Here is a 21,556-nt window from a genome sequence, read left to right as displayed (position 1 = left end):
AAGTTGTTATTTTTGTTGTTTTTTTGCGCACAAAAGTGTTCTCGTCGTTTGATAAAGTTAAGATTGAGCCCCTGTAGTCACTTGGACTATTTTAACGATGTCTTTAATGACTTTTCGAGGTCAGCAAGAGCCAGTCCCTCAAGAAGCCTATGGACTGTATGCAGGAGCGATCTTAATATCTTAAATATCTTAATTTGTGTTCCGAAGATGAACGAAGGTCTTACGGGGTTGGAACAACATGAGGGTGAGTAAATACTGACAGAATTTTCATTTTTGGTTGAACTAACCCTTTAAAATCAGCAATCACCTGAAAAACTCACGACGTGGTCCACCATAATCTTCGGCCATCTCACCAACAAATTCAATGTTTGGCGTTTTATGCCATTCAAAGTAGGATTTCTGAAGAGCAACACTGTGGTAAAGACAGTCTTAGCAATGGCCAGGCAGGCAGCAAGAAAAGGAAAAAACTCTGAAGTCTCACAAAGGTGATTTAATTTTCTTGTCAGGGCATGCTCCAAACAGTGTAATGTAGTTCCTTCCACCAAAATTCCAATACAGGAAAAACAAAAAAATACAAACAAAAAGGAAAAAAAACCATATCAAAATAAATTTACATAGGATAAATCAAACACGTTGGTTACTGGCCCAACAATCACTGTTTGTTCTCTTCTCCTCTCTCTCTTTTTGTCCAAACAATCAGACTCTTTATAGTTGAGGCTCCTCCCCTCAAATTCAAACGTACCAATGGCAAGGCTGTCTCAAATACAATCTACATAACTTATTTATAAGATCATATTTAACATCAACATTCAAACATTGATATTAGCATCTTCATTTTTAAGCTCTATTTTCATCATGAAAACCACCGAGAATCTTAAAAGACATGCATTCAATGTAAGAACATTCAACATTTTGAATACTTGAACTCCTCCTCCTTTGGGTGGTATAAATCAGGCTTCCTGTTCGCGAGCCCCTCCTTTCAGGAAGTTCCAGGGAGAAGGTAAGACAGAAAGATTCACCATTAACAAACAAATCATTATTTGTATACTTTACATTCACCTTTTCTCATTTACAGGCACAAACAGCTAAGACCATCATACAATGGATCGCAATGAAATGCACACCTTTCATTCGAGACATGTGTAAGACAAACAACAAATAAAATTATATTAAGCACAAAACCCACGGTTTGGTTCTTTGAATTGAAAGTTACATACCTCACTTCATCACATTTCTCCCTTCCTCCCTCTCAGGATGAGATTTGTCGGGCAACCGTGATAAGTAATCAGCAATGAGATTTTTCTTACCTGGACAATGCTCAATGGTAAATTTATACGGTTGCAGAGCCAGACACCAGCGCAGTATCCTCGAATTACTATTCTGCATGGTTTGCATCCATTTCAAAGCTCGGTGATCAGTTTGCAGGGTGAATTCCCGCCCAAGTAGGTAATATCGGAGAGAGTCAATAGCCCACTTGATTGCAAGGCCTTCCTTTTCAATTGTTGAATATCTTCTCTCTCGATCAAAGAGCTTTCTACTCAAGAACAAGACTGGCCTCTCACTCCCAGGCTCTCCTTGGGCCAAAACTGCTCCCAGTCCGACATCTGAGGCATCCACCTGCACAAGAAACTTCTTCCAGAAATCAGGGCTCTGCAAAACTGCTTCTTGACATAATATATCTTTAAGTGCTGTGAAAGCTCCTTCGCACTCCACTGTCCAGTGAAACTTAGAAGCACTCTTTTTGGTGAGGTTAGTCAATGGGGTAGCCAGGGTTGCGAAATGGGGAATAAAACGGCGATACCACCCAATTAAACCAAGGAACGATCTCACTTGTTTCTTTGTCTGTGGCCTTTGAATGTTTTGAATACACTTAAGCTTCTCCACTTGTGGCTTAATCTGACCATGGCCAATGAGGTATCCCAAATACTTCACCTCTGTTTGTGCCCACGAGCATTTGGTGGTATTAATGGTGAGTCCAGCTCTCTGAAGCCGTCCTAGGATATCTCTAAGATGATCTAAATGCTCCTGCCATGTTCCACTGTATATCACTACATCATCTAAATATGCAGCTGCATATTGGTCACACCCAGCAAGTACATTGTCCATAAGTCTCTGGAACGTTGCCGGTGCTCCATGTAACCCAAAAGGCATTACATTATACTGATAGAGCCCTGTAGGAGCACGGAAAGCAGTATATGGCTTACAGGAGGGGTGAAGGGGCACTTGCCAGTATCCTTTGCATAGGTCTAATGTAGTCATGTAACACGCTTTACCCAGTCTTTCAATCAGTTCGTCTATTCGAGGCATTGGATAGGAATCAAAGCAGAAGACACTGTTCAGTTTTCTAAAGTCTGTACAGAACCTCAGTCCACCATCTTTCTTGCGAACCAGAAGTATAGGACTTGACCACTCACTTTGCGAAGGTTCGATTATTCCCATCTCCAACATTGTGTCAATCTCCTCCTTCAGTTTCTCTACCATCCTCTCAGGAACTCGATAAGGCTTCTGTCGAATGGGAACTTCCTCTTTCAAGATGATGTTATGGGTGATCACTTCGGTACGCCCCGGTTTTTCCTGGAAGAGAGATGGAAAAGATTGGCACACCTCTGCGAGTTGTTGTTGATGTTGTTCACTTAGATGTGAATTACGACCAGGATTCTCAGCTGAAGGTCGGACTGGTTCCATTTCTAACTCATCTTCTTCTTCCACGATTGTCCGCACCATCAGTACCACATGATCTTTAGGTTCAGGCCCCCGCTCCTTAAACTCCCTCAACAGATTAACATGAAGGATCTGTTTAGGACGCTTCCTATCAGGACACAGAATCTCATATGTTACAGGGCCAAGTTTGCGTGTTACGACATATGGACCCTGCCACTTGGCCAACAGTTTGCATGTATCTGAAGGTAACATTACAAGAACTTTCTGCCCAGGTTGTAGGTTCTTTTCTCTGGCATGAGTGTCGTACCATACCTTCTGTTTCTTCTGAGCATCTTGTAGATTTTCTTTGGCCAAAGTCCGAAATGTCTCCAACTGGTCCCTCATCTGTAATACATACGAGACGATACTGCACTGGGCTGGTTTCTCTGCCGTCCATTCCTCCTTGAGCATGTCCAGGGGACCTCGAACTTGCCTGCCATACAAAAGCTCAAAAGGAGAGAAACCAGTTGAACATTGGGGCACTTCTCTATATGCAAACAAAAGAAAAGGAATCCATTTATCCCAATCTCTACCTGTCTCAGTCACAAATTTTTTTAACATACTTTTTAGTGTGCCATTAAAACGTTCAACTAACCCATCAGTTTGGGGGTGAAACGGTGTAGTGCTGATACCTTTAATGCCCAATTGTTTGTACAATAACTTCAACACATTAGCCATGAAATTAGTCCCTTGGTCAGTAATAATCTCAGATGGTACTCCAACTCTGGAGATCATATCAATTAAACATTTCACAATATGTTTAACCTGGATCGATCGTAAAGGGTACACTTCAGGATATCTTGTTGCATAGTCGCAAATTACCAGGGCAAATTGATTACCTGAACTACTCTTCACTAGAGGACCAACTATGTCCATACCTATTCGATCAAAAGGAGTGCCAATGATTGGTAAGGGCTGCAAATAACTCCGATCTGCCTCACGAATAGGGGCTACAAGCTGGCACTCAGAACAGGTCTTACAGTAATCTTGAACTTCCTGATACATTTTGGGCCAGTAGAACCGTTGACTAATTCGCCCATAAGTTTTCTGCTGACCTAAATGTCCAGAGCATGGTAAAGTATGACCCAGATGTAAGATTATCTTACGCAGTTCAGTAGGCACAACCAATCTTGGACTCTCTGTATCTGCCATATACAAAAGATTATCTTTCAAGATAAATTGATCCCCACCAAACTGTGGTACACCCACAGGCTTACCATCTACCTCACACAATTTTTGATACAGAGGTTGTAAGGTAACATCTGCCCTCTGTAATTCCCCAAAATTGTCAGGCATCCTCCACTGAGAATCAATGACATCTGACTCAGGTCCAGGAAAACATGGTACAAGCTCCTGGGCCTTAACTTTCCCCCTATGTTTGTCCTGCCTTCGTTGTTGTTTACTCTTTCTAACCTTCCCCTCAGACCCAAACAAATCCGCATGGGCATTAGGTAGGGGTTGTAGCCCTTTAGTTTGAGATCGAGTTACTACTGCACAAGTTTTGGTTGTTGCATTGACCAGATCAGTTAAAGAAGGAAAATCATCACCTAAAACCACATCATATGCCAGGTTGTCGATTACCCCCACCCTCAGCAAAAATGCCTGTCCATCAAGAACCATGGATACATCAGCAGTTGGATAGATCTTTTCTTCCCCATGTACACAACCTAAACACACTGTATCCCCATAGTTTAACATTTCACAGCTCAGTAAATGCGATTTTACCAAGGTTTGCGTGCTCCCCGTATCTACAAGTGCTTGAGCAGGATGACCATTGATAATTACTGATAAAACATGTCTGTGTTTGTCAGTGGATCTCACCAGTTCATTAGACCGCTCCTCTCGAGGAACATAACACATGTTCGTTACCTTGGGTGTTCTTAATGGGCAAAAAGATGCCTTATGCCCAGGCTGCTGGCAGTGGAAACAGATTAGAAGCCCCTTAGCAAAAGTAGAAGTTTTCCCCATTACTCCCACAGTCTGATCTCTGGGCTCCTCAGATTTCCCCTTACCCACAGTACCTTTGTAAGTCCGTTGCGGTTCCCGATGTGCGGCCATATACCTCTCTGCCAATCTCGCCGCGTCCTCTCCAGTCTGAGGCTGATTTTCTTTAACCCAGGTCCTCACATCTGGACGAAGAATCCTCAAGTACTGTTCAAGAATGATAGCCTCTCCTATCTGATCTTTAGTCTTGAGTTCAGGTCGCATCCATCTCTTGTACAGCCCTTTAATTCGATTATAGGTCTCTCCGACACTCTCACCAGATGGCACTGTGAGACTCCTGAAGCGCTGGCGATAAGTCTCCTCCGTTACATTGTACTTAGCTAGTACTGCAGCCTTGATATCCTCATAGAAACCGGAGCGTTGTTCATCCATCCCAGCATATGCTTCTAAGGCCTTGCCTGTCAACAGAGTAACAACTCGAGCCGCCCATTCATCCGTTAGCCATCCCCACGTTCTTGCAATACGTTCAAAACGAATAAAAAAACTCTCCACATCTTCCCCCTCAATGAATTCAGGGATTCGTGGTTCATGATAACGTCTATAAGGTACTGCTGGTGATTGACCAATATCTTGTCCGCTATCACCCACAGGATGTGCTTGAAGTGAATGCAACGTACCTCTTATTGTTGTTGGATGAAACGTTCTTGGTGTAGGTAAGGCGTGGTGAGTATTTTGGCTGATTTGCTCTTCCAACCCCCATTCATTCCTAGATTTCTGAAAAATGGTGGACTTCAAATCTTGCAGTTCATCAAAAAGAACTTTCTCATTTCTTCGTTGTTGTCTCATGAAACTTCTCATTTCTGTCAAAAATTCCTGTCCCATAACAACATTGTCCTTATCATCTCGAGGAGTACTAGATTTCCCAGTCTTGGGTCTTACCACCGGATCAGTAACTTGCTTGCAATGGGTTCCTCCTGTGCATCAGCCCCCAGGTCTAAATCACCAAACTGAACTTCCTCTGTATCCTCATCTCCCTCTGAGAACAGCACAGGATGTGCTCTGGTAGTCCTTTGAGGACCAACATGCCCTTTAGCAGTCATCTCACAACTTCCAGTTATCCTCTTCTACTGCCAGTTCCCGCAGAGACGTCAAACTCCCACTTCTGACACCATTTGTGGTAAAGACAGTCTTAGCAATGGCCAGGCAGGCAGCAAGAAAAGGAAAAAACTCTGAAGTCTCACAAAGGTGATTTAATTTTCTTGTCAGGGCATGCTCCAAACAGTGTAATGTAGTTCCTTCCACCAAAATTCCAATACAGGAAAAACAAAAAAATACAAACAAAAAGGAAAAAAAAAAAACATATCAAAATAAATTTACATAGGATAAATCAAACACGTTGGTTACTGGCCCAACAATCACTGTTTGTTCTCTTCTCCTCTCTCTCTTTTTGTCCAAACAATCAGACTCTTTATAGTTGAGGCTCCTCCCCTCAAATTCAAACGTACCAATGGCAAGGCTGTCTCAAATACAATCTACATAACTTATTTATAAGATCATATTTAACATCAACATTCAAACATTGATATTAGCATCTTCATTTTTAAGCTCTATTTTCATCATGAAAACCACCGAGAATCTTAAAAGACATGCATTCAATGTAAGAACATTCAACATTTTGAATACTTGAACTCCTCCTCCTTTGGGTGGTATAAATCAGGCTTCCTGTTCGCGAGCCCCTCCTTTCAGGAAGTTCCAGGGAGAAGGTAAGAGAGAAAGATTCACCATTAACAAACAAATCATTATTTGTATACTTTACATTCACCTTTTCTCATTTACAGGCACAAACAGCTAAGACCATCATACAATGGATCGCAATGAAATGCACACCTTTCATTCGAGACATGTGTAAGACAAACAACAAATAAAATTATATTAAGCACAAAAAAAAAAAAAAAGTTACATACCTCACTTCATCACAAACACATGCACTATGTAACACTCTTCTCCGGCGGGCCACGACAGTGACATGGGTGGTCGGGTCTAAATTGTCCCCCCTGAATTAATTCAAAACATCCACAAGGTCTCTTTGCAACTGTAAAAAAAAAGGATAAAAAAAATATTGCTTAAAGGATAACTAAACCCCTGGTCAGAGCCTGACTCCACCCACTGGTAATATTTGAAAAATGCTGAAAAAATGGGCAGACCCCAGCAGAGATAGAGGGGACGAAATAGATGCTAAAACACTCTATCCTGGTCGTTTTCAGTACTCGCAATTCCAACTCCTGACTCGCTACAGTGGTTTTGACGAAACAAGCTGGTTTACAGCCGCTCGTACCAAGAGCGTGGTGAGCTGAAACCTGCATAAGTGCGGAACATCCAATAGGAAAATTCAACTGCAGTAGCCACCGTTCAACCTGAAGAGGGCAGCACTAAGACGTTTTTACACCATTTATTGTAGAAATAAAAACTTTATAAACAAATGTCAAAAAAGTTACTCGAATCAATGACTGGTATTAATAAAGATCCATTCTTACAGATCATTAACTAAAAAACAGTTGGTTTAGGGTTTAGTTACTCTTAACATTCATTTAAGACATTCTTCTATGAAGGTAAAACATGCTTCTGACGCATGCAGCACCGGATGTAACTGGGCAGGCTGAGACAAAACGCGGAAGCGATGGTGCAAGGAGGTAAATTCACTAAATTGACTTCAGGTGTGTTAGTGTGAATGTGTGTGAGTGTTAGATATACATACGATTGGACTATTACTCCTGACTGGAGAAGCCAGGGTTATTTCTTCAATGTCAGACTCTGATGAGTCTAAGTAGAAGTCCTCTCTAATTGCCAAAAAATAGATACAAAATTTAAAAATATTTATAATTGGCATTTTAACATTTTAGAACATAAAATACATCTTCAGAATTTCAGCAACACATAAAACATGTCTTGAAATGGTATCTTGCATTTAAAAAAAAAAGTACACTTATAATCATGAACCTAGCCTGAAGGTCATAATGGCTGGGGTGTACTTACACTTGGATTGTGTTTGTGTGGACTGTGGGGACACTTGCAGAGGCGTGGGCTGCATGGCTGCCACTTCCAGTGGGGACACTTGCAGAGGCATGGTCAACCTGGCACATTTTTTTTCCAAAGGAAATTAAACTTAATGGAAAAATCATACAGACATAATCATATACATTGACAGAGGAGAGAGTAAAAGTGAAGGTATATTTTTGTGCTTAAATGAAGATTCCAAACTTGCTGACTACCCTAAAAGTGTTTGTCACACATGTTTCATCACATGATATAGATTTAACAAGCAAAGGCCAATGGGAAGTACAACAATAGTTTGAATATTTTTAGTATTGTACTGAATATTTTACTCACCTTCGGGCGAATATAAAGGGCAGATCTCCCCAGTGCATTAGTTGAATGAATCTGATTGGGACTCAAACTTTCCAATTGCAAAGGAATGATCTGTCTTTGGCTATTAACTTTACATAGCTCGAAATCCTCTGAAAGATCAGGAAATTCAGCTCTTAGAGCCTGTCTGAATTCTAACTCATCTGAATCACGTCGCACAACAACACGACAGGGTGGAGTGGCATCTGTAACATAAATCAGCTTTCAAATCAAAAAGTATGAAACAATAATAAATAATATTGAGAAGAAATTAATAATAATAATAAAAAAGTATTCACATATGTGAACTCACCTCTGTGTGATCTATAATGGGTAATGGTAGTGCTTTTACCACCAACACTTGTGTTTCCGAACATCTGAAACCTTTATAAAAAAAGATATACAAGTCATCATTGTGTTTTCTAGGGGCTGTTTTTTAATCTTCTTTATTAGGACCCAAGCCATTAAAGGGCGAAGGCCCTATTGTTTTCCTAAGGAATCATTTTTATTATTACTATTATTATTATACGACTTCTCAGGCACTTTTGGGGCTCTTAACAAACAGTGTCTTGGTTAGACAAATCTGGTAATATGAATGGGGTGCCATTTTGAGCAAAAGTTTGATTTTGATAATACTATGTTTGGTTGCCGTGTATACATATATTGGGTGTGTAGATTTTATACAGATATATACAGATTGGGTGTGTAGTTTTGCTATTATAAATTGCTAATTTTTTATTTGTAAATTAGCAACTTAATTGAACCATTGCACAGCAACATTTTATTACCAATAATGCTGTATTTGAAGTTTAAAAGTATTTTTATCTTGACAATTAAAACATCAGACAACAGTACTAGAACAATAATTTCAGCGTAATGATTCCTCTCGAAAACGTCGGTATGTCTGCAGGATCTTCCTCGGGATTTAAATTAGCTGGCAAAAAAGGCTGAGTTACTTTTAGAAGTTAGTGACCACTTGTGATCAACAAACTCGGGCCGATGCTACACACAGCTACACCGAGTATGGACCTGACACCAGTACAATTGCTTTCAGTCAGTCGATACTGGCGGGACATTCTATAACGCTTAACGTAGCTTACTGTACTAAGATAGTCAGTGATATTAAAAAAAACAAACTCAGTACACATTAATAAACCATACTATGCATCACTGTCTTAGTACAGTAAAGCCCCTTTCACACAGCGAGTTGATCCCAGGAAATTGCCGGCAAATTGCCAGAACGCCTTCTGTGTGAATGCAAACACGACCTGGGATTGCTTCTGGGATTGATCCCGTGTTGGGGACCTAGTAACATTGCCGTAATCAGTCCCGGAACGCGCGCTGTGTGAACAAAAGCCAGGACCAATGCCGTAAAGGGTGTGTCTTCCCAGCAAACATGCCAGTGCGGGCCCACTGTGGGTAAGTGTGGGTTTTCTGTGGGACAGTGTGGGCAAGGGCAAACCCTTTGGGGCCCCATGTGGGCTTGCTGAGGGCAAGCCCACAGTGGGCTTTCCCACAGAAACCCCTCAAGGGCCCCTAGTGGGTTAGCCCATGTGGGGCCTATAGCAGTTTTGCCCATTTGGGGTTGCCCACAGAAAACCCACACGGGCCCCCAGTGGGTTAGCCCATGCGGGGCCCATAGCATTTTTGCCCATTTGGGCCCCCATGAGGGTTTACTGTGGGCAACCCACTGTGGGTTTGCCCACAGAAACCCCTCAAGGGCCCCCAGTGGGTAAGCCCATGCGGGGCCCATAGCAGATTTGCCCATTTGAGCCCCCATGAGGGTTTACTGTGGGCAACCCACTGTGGGTTTGCCCACAGAAAACCCACACGGGCCCCCAGTGGGTTAGCCCATGCGGAGCCCATAGCAGTTTTGCCCATTTGGGCCCCCATGAGGGTTTACTGTGGGCAACCCACTGTGGGTTTGCCCACAGAAACCCCTCAAGGGCCCCCAGTGGGTAAGCCCATGCGGGGCCCATAGCAGTTTTGCCCATTTGGGCCCCCATGAGGGTTTACTGTGGGCAACCCACTGTGGGTTTGCCCACAGAAAATCCACACAGGCTCGCAGTGGGTTAGCCTATGCGGGGCCAATAGCAGTTTTGCCCATTTGGGCCCCCATGAGGGTTTACTGTTGGCAACCCACTGTGGGTTTGCCCACAGAAAACCCACATGGGGCCCCAGGCAGTTAGCCCATGCAAAGTTAAGTTGTTTAATTAACAGTCAAATGTTTTAACATTAGAAGGTTTAATATTAGAAGCTTAATCCAACTATTTAACGATCCTGTGAAATGTCAGTCCATAATTAACTAAAACTGCATATGGATTATGAGCATGTGCATTTAAAAACAAATTTTTGACTTATAAGGAATTATAAAAAAAAATATAGATGTAACTATATATTGTAATGCAGTAGGTCTTAATGAGTCTTTATGAATATATTTATACAATAGTAATATTGCTCATAAATAAGTATAAATGGTGCTATAAATCATTATAAGTATGGACTGCACAGAAAGTGTTACCATATTTATTAAATAAAATTAACTTATTTGTCACAATAAAAACAATACAATGGTTTACTGATTTGTTTTGGTATTCATCAGTGATGCATTTTATCATAATAAAATTATATATTATTGATACTAATAAATAGGCCTACATCACTGATGTAACGACTGAGCCCAATCAGACACAAACGAAACTGCGACGTCACTGGGCGTAATTTCATTACCAACTTTCAAGCATTTTAGTGCTTTCATATTCTAATGAAAAAAATAATATTACATGGGTCATAGAACTACATAATGATTTTTAAATTCATGATATAAAATGAATGATATTTTAAATTGTTACATGTTATAATTCTAGACGTTTAAATGCTGCGTGCCTTTTGAATTGTTATGGTTTCAACGCGCGTGCGAGTCGCATTCAAAGTTGTCCGGTTCAAAGACAGGAGCGCACGCGAGCAGATGAAAACCATGGAAACGAGGAAACCTCTTCAACTGACAAACAGCAAAAATGTTTTTCCACTGCTTTCAGGTAAGTTTAGTTAACAAAATCACACAAATAATACATACAAACGTTCCTAACACCTTTCTTACGTATAATTGATACGCTTCTGTTGAATATTTACTTTGTAGAAAAGGTTTTGAGTCTTCGAAAAAGTCCGTTAGCATCTCAACTGTTTTCAGAATAGGTAACGTTAACGTTAAGTTAACGTTAGCTCTTGTTTTACATAAGTTTGGGGTTTTAACCACATCTTTGTGTTGATAACAGTTTTTGATAGTTTTGTTTTGCTGGTAATTTGTCAATGGGTTATTGGAAATTAGCTAATTGCTAGCTAGCCTGAAAGAATTCACACGGTAACGTACTGTTGATCAGTGACGTCACTTACAAAGATTGATAATAAAAGTGATTTCAGAAGGGACAGAAAAAAAAACCTCCACAACAAAGGGGGAATTATTGTTTCATGATAATAATTTCATACATTTATTGCACAATATATTACATTAAGATTTTATATTCTTTTTCTCTTTTCTGCATTGCATCTCTAGCTTGATTCATTGTAATAAACCCTTTGTTCTATTGCAAATCCTATGTAACATTGTTGGCTCTGTGACACATTGCATGTTATATTCTAGTCTAGAAAATCATCATGATGTCCTGCTACAGCCCTGTCCCAAGACAACCTCCACGGCTATGAACTCGACTAGTAAGCAAAACTTCAAACATACTGTTCAAAAGTTTGGGGTCTGTAGGATTTATGCTTTTTAATGAAGTCTCACACTCATTAACCCCAGTTTTTTGTTCAGTGATATTGTCCTTGAGAAGCCTGTAGGCTAAATAATAGCTGGCAAAATAATATAATGTTATAATGGTCATAAGTTATAATAATTAATTTAACTATTATGATAACAGGATATCATGGTCATTGGTATATTCTCTAGGTGTGTTTTTAATTATGTTGGCCAATGAGGCACCATACTGTCCAGGGCTAAGGTATTTATTTATTTTCATGTATTTTTTTAATGATAAATACTAAAGTTCTTTTAACTTTTAAATGCTGAATTCAGGGGGTCAGCAACTTTAGGCACGCAAGTTATTTTTCACAGATATCTGGCCAGTTTACTCATGGCTCATATTCTTAGCCTTTAAATGTTTGAATTTATATCCACAATGCAATATCAGGGGGTAAAGATATCATTGGAGTTTCTAAAGTTACTATGCTCTTGTTACCAGATGAGATATCATTTGACCCTGTGATTCTTCAGGACCAGATCTTGATGCCATCCACACCCAGTACATGACAAAGGTGAGTTTCACAATAGCTGCCACTACCACAAACCAAGAGACCGAACACAACAGACCTTCATCCATATGAACTCACCCATACGTTGGGATAGTAACCAAAACCCGGTATTAAACATTAAACGGGCCCTGGGGCCAAATTAAAGGACAACTCCGGTCAATTTTAACTTTGAGCTAATTTTTTTGTACATTTGGAGTGCTGTCAGTACAGACAAAAATCGGTGTTGCCTACACTGTGTTATCATCTTTTTAAAATTCGCACCCTGCTGACTTCAATGGGGCATGGTCTAAACCTGCTTTTAGCCTCTTAACATCCTTAATTTGTCATTACGAGTGTACAGCCATGTGAGTGGTGTTATTAAGAGTGACCACGGTCAACCTGACTGCAGTAGATATGAAAGATATTAATAAAAATGATGTTAATTCAGCCAGCGCACATACCTCTGCTTCCTGTTTTCTGTCGAAGCCCACAGTGGTCGATTGTCGATCTCACACGTGAGTTCATTTATATCGTCTCAAACCTACCACTGTGTGGTGTTCTGAGAATATCAGCTCAAATGGATAGTTCATCCGAATCAGATGTTGAACACACAGAGGTTTGAGATGATATTCACTTATGATCGCGCGCGTGAACTCGACAATCGTCTACTGTGGGCTTCGCCCGAAAACAGGAAGCAAATAGAGGTATGTGCGTTGGCTGAATTAACATCATTTTTATTAATATCTTTCATATATATTCACCGTGGTCACTCTTGATAACACCACGCTCATAGCTGTACACTTGTAATGACAAATCATTACGAGTACAAAAAAAATAATTACAAGCTTTTTTTAAGGAAGACCGCAGTATCGATAAGCCCAGGTGTTATCAGTTCTGTCTTGCAAATTCTGTGAGGATTAGGAGGGGTATTTTAAACAATCTTCATACAACATGTTTTTCAGGCTGGTGGTTGTTTGTAATTTTAAATGTAAATTTTAATAAGTAGGGAGAAAATAAAAACCTTTATTAAACAATTGTAAATTATTTATAACTGAATCTACAAAACATACAATAATTAACATCACTTATAAACATTTATGAAACGCATAATCATGTTTCATAAAAAATGAGTTAATCATTTACTAATGACTTGTAAATGACTTGTAACAGAATTGACAAAACATACATAAAATGTTAGTATATCACTTGCTAATCATTTATGAATGTTTTGTAAAAGCTTAGTTCATCATTAACCAACCAAAATGACTTACAACTAAATGTTATTATAAACCTGTGTTTTGAGAACACAGCTCTCTCATTGACCTATTCAGTCATTCTCTTAGTTGAGCATTTATAAATAGCACCTGGAACAATCAGAAGACGTTTCCTCATTCAAAGTGCAGGTTGAAAACTTTCTTAGGTTGAAATGGTTCAACAGTACAACCCTTATTTTGTTTTTAACATTTGTATTTCAATTGTTCCTTTCTCACTTAGATGCTGTGACAAAAAGCAGTCAAGCCACTGCATGTGATGTGGAAGCCAATATGAAGACATGGCTCCGTAATCCCTGGGACAGAGATGGGGAAGGCAAGGAAGGGCCAGAACTGCAGAAATACTGTTGCCCCTGAGGATTGATTTTTAATTTTCAATCCCCTGTTTTCTGTGGTTATTGCTGTTTTAAACTGTATTATCATTAATTATAATTATTATTAAATATAAATAAATTATTTGGGGAAAAAACATGACCCTCGATTTATTGCTGCTAACAAGTCCAATTGTACTGCATATAGTAATATGGGTGTACCTACTCTGTGTGCTCAAACTTTGCAACTGCACCCACAGTGTGCCCACATCCAGCCTGCTATTATTTGTGTGGGCCAGCCCAAAGTCAGCCCACACTTTGGGCTGGCCCACGGTAAGTAGAGTGGGCCCCGATTGGAGCCAGTTGTGGGCCCACAGCAAACCCTTATAGGGGCCCATTTGGGGCCATTGCAGGCAGCCCACTGTGGGCCCACAACTGGCCCCAATGGGGGCCCACTCTACTTACCGTGGGCCTGCCCATAGTCAGCCCACACTTTTGGGCTGTCCCACTGGGGCCCCACCTGGGTCCCGAAGTGTGGGGCCCACACGTGCCCCACATTTCACGCCGGTATCTGGGCCCACAGTGGGCTGCCCACAATGGCCCCACATGGGCCCCTATAAGGGTTTGTCGTGGGCCCACAACTAGCCCCAATGGGGTCCACTCTACTTACTGTGGGCCTGCCCACAGTCAGCCCACACTAGTGGGCTGTCCCACTGGGGCCCCACCTGGGTCCCAAAGTGTGGGGCCCACACGTGCCCCGCATTTCACGCCGGTATCTGGGCCCACAGTGGGCTGCCCGCAATGGCCCCACATGGGCCCCTATAAGGGTTTACCGTGGGCCCACAACTGGCCCCAATGGGGTCCACTCTACTTACTGTGGGCCTGCCCACAGTCAGCCCACACTTGTGGGCTGTCCCACTGGGGCCCCACCTGGGTCCCGAAGTGTGGGGCCCACACGTGCCCCGCATTTCACGCCGGTATCTGGGCCCGCAGTGGGCTGCCCGCAAGGGCCCCATTCGGGCCCCAAAGAAGCTTGTTTGCTGGGTAAGAAGATATTTTATACACACAGTCAACTTCGCGAATACAGGAAGAAGCCATCTTGGAAAAATAGTCTCTACCAGTCGATCTACGAAGACTGATCCAAGTGCGCTGGTGAGATGTGAATAAGGTGATAAGGTGAGCGCGAACAGTAGTCTACGTGTACATATTGAAGACAAGTAAACGGTTTGTGTTTGTGTTTCTACTGGAAACAACGGACCATATGAGATTCTGCACAGTTCAGCGCACTTGGATCGGCGCTCGTAGATCGACTGGTAGAGACTATTTTTCAAAGATGGCTTCTTCCTGTATTCGTGAAGTTGACTGTATGTATAAAATATCTTCTTATTAAACTGTATGGACACTGACAAAGTTCTCAATGCTTCGGTTTGAATGTAGGGACTCTTGTTATGCTGTCTTGTTAGTGTGGGGCTATTTAGAGCCTTGTTAGTGGTAATAACAAGCGATTTTTATTTGTCATTACTCTATGCCATATATACTAGCATTATACTAGGGTTATAGGCTAAACTGTTTTTAGAGATAAAACTATTTACATTCGGCAATCATGAAAACAAATCTCAGATAACGGTTGACTAGGTAGCAATGTGTAATTAGACCAAAGGTTCATTTTGCGCCGGAGTTGTCCTTTAAACAGAATAACGCTTTGAACTTCAGAGATACAGCCCACCTACGGTGGAGCTCATTGATCATCAGGACAGATAACTAAACGGGTTCACGTAAACCTGGGTTGTGTTAGACCTTATGGATGTGTAGAACACAGAACATGAATTGATATTAAAACTGAGCGATCCTGACGGCGTGTCTGGAGATTTAAATAGCCCAATGAATTAAGTTGTTGTGCCGCCTGTGTAAATGCGCACAGCGTCTCTCTTAAAGGGATACTCCACTTTTTTTGGAAATAGGCTCATTTTACAACAGACAGTTTCATTGACTACCATATATTTTTTCCTACTATGAAAGTCAATGAGACCAGAAACGGTCTGTTTACTGATATTCTTCTAAAATATCAGAAAATCGGCTGATTTGATTCGAAAATGGTAAAACTCAACTGTTTAACTCTGAGGGAGTTGTAAAATGAGCCTATTTTCAAAAAAAGTGGAGTATCCCTCTGTTTTAAAATCACAAAAAGTAAACCTAAACGTTGCTTTAGCGTTGTCCTATAGTCGCTGTTTTCACCAACTGCTGGAACAGGCCTCATTAGGAAAGAGACGAAGCTGCAAATAAATCTACATTTTCAACGTAGGCTACTAATGATTAAAACATAAATGAAATACTCTATCTGTAAATATAGACTATAAAAACCAATATCAATATTATACATCCACAGAACTCTAACAATACAGTAACTCTTGGCTAATGGCTATTCAATCAGCATGTCAAAATAAGTTTAGATGAAATAATGGAGACCATTTCAACAGTCAAGTTTTTATTTTATTTTCATGGAATAAATAACACATATTTCCATTTAATCGAAAATAACAGTAAATGCATATATATATATATATATATATATATATATATATATATATATATATAAATATAATTTCAAGTTTTGACTATGGAATAAAACACATACATAACACAAATAAATAGGCTATAGGCTAAACATTGCAATTACATAATTACATACACTTCTCTGAACTAAACTCTGGAGAACTAAGGCAAGGTTTATTCTTTTGCCAGCGAAATTGCTGAGACCTTGTTCCCTACCAAAGTGATATTTACGTTAACTGGCGGGCTGGTGAATTCGATCTCAATAGGCTTCCACATCTCTTCTTTTATTAGAACCTTTCGTTCATTGTCTAACAGCAGTAGGAGCATTCCAGGATCTTCTGGCACATCCATGACCCCGAGGGCACCCACCACCTTGCACTGATCTTTGCTGATCTCCTGTAAAGACAAAGTAAACAGCCTACTGTCAAGTCACGGGAAGGGAGGTGCGGAAGTGATGCAGCACCCCCATATTGACAGGGCACAAATCACATGTGCAGTCTACACAATGGGCACTAAACAACACAGCAAAGACCTGCACCACGAAGCGACAACAGTAGTTATCTACTCTGTAAGTCAACTCAGGGTGGGTGTTATTGAGGTGGTGTTAGCAGCAGAAGTCCACTGTCAGCAGAGTGTTATACCCTATTTTACAAATGAAGAGCAAACTGTAACACTACAGAAATACAACACATGCAGGGAGTTTTTTTTTTTATCTTACCTCTACCGGTCCTCATAACTTTCCAGGTGATTTCTTTATTGTGATGATGTAGGCTATCAATATTTTCTTTAACAGTTTACTTTCATGATTAGGCTAGAGATGCTGCTGTCAGACATTTTAACGTTTCCATAGGCGTTGTAATGTCACAGCAAATAACCCGGAACATTTATGCAGCAAAACTAAAAAAAAATGTAGTTATAAAGATGCACAAAGTCTTTTAGCTTCGGAAATAATTTAGAGGCACTTATAGAACTTAGAATTGATCAGGGGGACGGCTGCTTTCCTCCAAACAGATTGACTCTATGAACCTGGACATGTGTGAGATACCGTCGACCAGAACACAGAACAACAATTGACATTAGGCTACATTCTGAACGATCCGGTCAGCGTGTCAATTTAAATATAAAGCTACACTGCTGTGCCCCGTGATTAAATGCGCACAGCGTCTCTTTTAATGTGGACAGCTTCACCCACCCGGAAAGTCACAAAACATTTTGGCCCGTTTCTGCTAATGGGTGAATGAATCAAGACGCTGTGCGCATTTACGCACAGGGCACAGCAAGAAACTCGGACAGGACCGATCAGGATGACCTGACAGCAGCTAGCCTGGGTTTTATTTTATTAAAACGATTTTATTCGTACTCCTAGACAGTCTGGATACCATGAACCACATTTCCCCCTGAAACAGGTAACCACAGAACGGGGAGGGAGCACAGGCACATTTGATAGACATTCATAGAACCCAATAATACGGCTCTGGGCATTAGTAAAGCACGCCTCAAGTACGAGAAAATGAATGTGGTTTCCAGATATCGTTTCATTCTCAATGATATGTGGTCTGGCGTTAGCCAGGCTAGACAGCAGCATCTCTTATCATGAAAGTATGTCTTTAAAGGGTTAGTTCACCCAAAAATGAAAATTCTGTCAGGATTTACTCACCCTCATGTTGTTCCAAACCTCTATGTGTTTATTTGTTCTGCTGAACACAAAGGAAGATATTTGGAAGAATGTTTTAATCAAACACATCTCAATCCCCATTGACTACCATAGTAGGAAAAAATACATACTATGGTAGTCAATGGGGATTGAGATCTGTTTGATTAAAACATTCTTCCAAATATATTCCTTTGTGTATTACTGTAATTGCATTACTTTTGTAAGGTGTTACTCGCAACACACATTTCTACTCTGCACCAGGCCGATAAGCCTGTTCTTCTCACATCTCTGTATACTGTTAAGGCGGGCATACACTGTGCGATGTCTGTGCGATTTCAGCAAGGTACCTACTCACACTGAACGAGTAAATCGCATGCGATGCAAAGCCAAAGTTCAGGATTTATGTGCTCACACTGTACGGTCCGATCGTCGAGCTGCGACTTCACTGCTCACACTATACGTGTAATATCTGCGATAACCCCCTGAATTGCGCCTAATTATAGACGTGTATGTATCCAGAGATATTGTCAAAACAAGCATCTGCTAGTATCAAGATGATTTAGCATTTTCAATTTATACATTTAATTATTATTGGTATTATTGTATTATCATTATTAGGGAAGGCGTATAGGCTAATTTTATTATTAAATTGATCCACTATTATAATTAATTTGCCACGCAATATTTTCACAGCACATAACCAACGTGCTGTGAGGATAATAAAATATTACATAATCTTACTACTAATTAAAAATTGTCTAAAACATTTAGGTCGATTACAATGAATTAAAGGCATATAAAATAACTATTAACAGTCTATAATATGTCCGAACATTGACATAATTAATCAATGAAAATTAAAAACAGGTTTATTTCAAAAACATTGTTTGAAAAATTAATAAAAGAGGTGTTACATCGCAGGTGGCTTGGAAGAAGGTGGGTAATATTATCCATTTTGCAACACGAACTGGAGGTAAGCAACAGTAATTTGTAGCTAGTTTGAACCACAGAACTTAAAGATCTCCCTCTTTTCGTTTTTATTTTAATTTTATTTTTGCTGCAGATGAAATGGTTAAACTTCTGTTTTCGTGTAGGCGCAGTGAGGGAAAAAACACTGAGTTTAGGGCAATCGGTTCGTAGCTTTGCTTCAACTGTGCGATATAGTCACGAGGAGCGGCCAAAATTTCTGACATGCCAATTCATCCGACCATCCGATTGTCGATCGTGAGAGGTTAATCGCCTCTCGTTTCTCCCTGTACACTGCACGACAAACGACGCACGACAAAGCTGAAAATCGGTCCGACAGGAAAAAGAGTCGCACGAGTCAGAATTCGGCTCAAAATCGGACGAAAATCGCACAGTGTATGCCCGCCTTTAGGTTATTCTCCATCTGTCACCAATTCCTAAATATGAAGCTCACTCCTTATCCTTTGGGTCAATCAAAATAAATGACGCCTAGGTAGAAATTGTTTTCTAGGCTACTTGTTTGACTTTTCCATTATGTTCACCATTTCTCCTATTAGTTCTTTAAACGGTTATTTCAAATCAAGTTTATAACCATAGAAATTTATGCTACTTCTGCAGACCTTCCTTGTAAGCTACATTACAGTTTTCTGAGACCTTAACGGGAAACTGTGTCCCTGTTTAAAAACCCAACCCGTGTTCCAATGTTGCTACAACTACAGTAACAAGAACAAACCTTGATTTTTGTGTAGCTGGACGAATGGAGCTGGACACCATATGGAGACTTGGTGGCTTTGACGTGCGACACCGACACATGGCTCCCAACTTGTAAATCTACCACGGCTGCGACACCTCCACAGGCAGAGAGGCACCTGCGTTTCTCCCTGTACACTGTAAAAACTAAAGGTGCCTCAAATATCCTGTCGGATACTCAAGGAACCTAAAAACACAATTTAAGTGCCTCAAAGCTCTTTCTCATAGAGTTGGGGTTACTGGAGGAGCATTGACGATTTTAGCGGTTCTTGCTGGAACTTATGGGATCCTTGAAGCACTTTGTATTAATTTCAGAGGTTCTGGAGGTACCTTTTCACTACCATGAGACCTCGAAGTGCTTTGGGGGAAATTAGAGGAACTTGCAGCCCGATCTCATGAAAGTTCGTGTCTATGGCACGAATGTCATTTCTCGTGGCATTTATACGCCAAAAACAGTTTTTGCGTGTATTTGGCACGCGATTTTCGCGTACATATGATACGCACTTTTTTGCGTATAATACACACGAACTCCCCACCCCCCCTCCCCCTAAACCTAACCCAGGGTTTTTTAGTGCGTACCATATACACGAAAAAAACACTTTTGGCGTATAAATGCCACGAGAAATGACACTCGTGGTATAGATACGCACCTTCATGAGACTGTGTTGAAACTTGAATGCTATAAAAGGGTTATTGTAAGATCTTTTAACATTTAAATGGTTCCTGGAAGATTTCTTATGTTAAAGTCAGCATCTGGAGGAACCTAATGGTTCTGTGAGTCCAGAATACATTTATTATCCTATTATAATACTATTATATAATACTATTATTAAAATAATTAAATAATACTATTATTATCCTATTATTGTTATACTTAAGTATTGTTATACTTTATATATATATATATATATATATATATATATATATATATTTCGAAAATTATATTTCTGATGCAGCTAGTATACTTACATTTAATTAGTATTGGCCTATTTTATTGATTCATTTAAAACTTAAACAACGACAAAAAATAGTAAGTATGTCTAACAATAATTATAATGATAATATGATCATATGAATTTGAGAAGAAGAAGAAGAAGAAGAAGCAGGAAGAGAACAGTTTTATTCTGTAACGAAACTGCTGCTATTCATCTGCTGTTATCGCTTCAGTGAACCTCGCGCTGCTCGCGTTCAACACAGATCAGCTGATCGTCGTCGGATTTGAAAGTAACGGCTCCGCTCATCAAAGCTTCAGCTGTTTGTTCGGCTCTCCGTTACAAGGTTTGTAAACTCGCCAAAGAAATATAAATACTGAGTCTATTCACTATATATTCAAACACATACATATATAAACTAAAACACGCGTTCTTACAGAGTTTACCACTCGTTTATTGCCATGTGGTATGAAGGTTTGCGCCGCGACGCTAACTAATCTAACGTTAAAGAATTAATGAAAATCATTGACTTATTGTCTTAGATTGTTTTAGTCATTCACTTAAATGTATTCTGTACAACTGTGTCTTCAAATTGCTGATATAACGTAATACGCATATAATAATAACTAGGGTTGGGAACCGAGAACCGGTTCTTTTCCAGAACCGGTTGTGTTTTTGAAAAAATACCGGAACCGTGCAAAATTCCTAAGTTTCGGTCCTGAAAACGGTTCTGATGCCGATGCGATATCATCATGTGGGCGAAGTGCTGGGAGTAGAAGACGCCGT

The 21,556-nt window shown here is 40.3% G+C and overlaps 2 long non-coding RNA genes across 3 annotated transcripts; one reads left to right on the top strand and one right to left on the bottom strand.

The window, feature by feature from the left end:
* Positions 1-6,644: 6,644 nt before the first annotated feature.
* On the bottom strand, positions 6,645-7,740 carry LOC120485821 (uncharacterized). The gene is made up of 3 exons (XR_016147340.1): positions 7,678-7,740; positions 7,400-7,481; positions 6,645-6,736 (listed from the first exon to the last, which is right to left on the bottom strand). It is a non-coding gene; the product is annotated as an uncharacterized LOC120485821 (long non-coding RNA).
* A 3,338-nt stretch (positions 7,741-11,078) lies between these two features.
* Positions 11,079-14,162, top strand: LOC120473837 (uncharacterized). Of its 2 annotated transcripts, XR_016147309.1 has the most exons (4): positions 11,079-11,241; positions 11,687-11,757; positions 12,285-12,357; positions 13,828-14,162. It is a non-coding gene; the product is annotated as an uncharacterized LOC120473837 (long non-coding RNA). The 2 variants fall into 2 exon arrangements; XR_016147308.1 differs by lacking the exon at positions 11,079-11,241 and having other exon boundaries at positions 11,250-11,757.
* Positions 14,163-21,556: the final 7,394 nt, after the last annotated feature.

Source organism: Pimephales promelas, chromosome 2 (assembly GCF_988280905.1).
Source record: "Pimephales promelas chromosome 2, fPimPro1.hap1.1, whole genome shotgun sequence".
In the NCBI taxonomy this organism is placed as follows: Eukaryota; Metazoa; Chordata; class Actinopteri; order Cypriniformes; family Leuciscidae; genus Pimephales; species Pimephales promelas.
The sequence above is the reverse complement of the archived record's forward strand: the minus strand, read 5'-3'. Positions and strand labels throughout refer to the sequence as shown.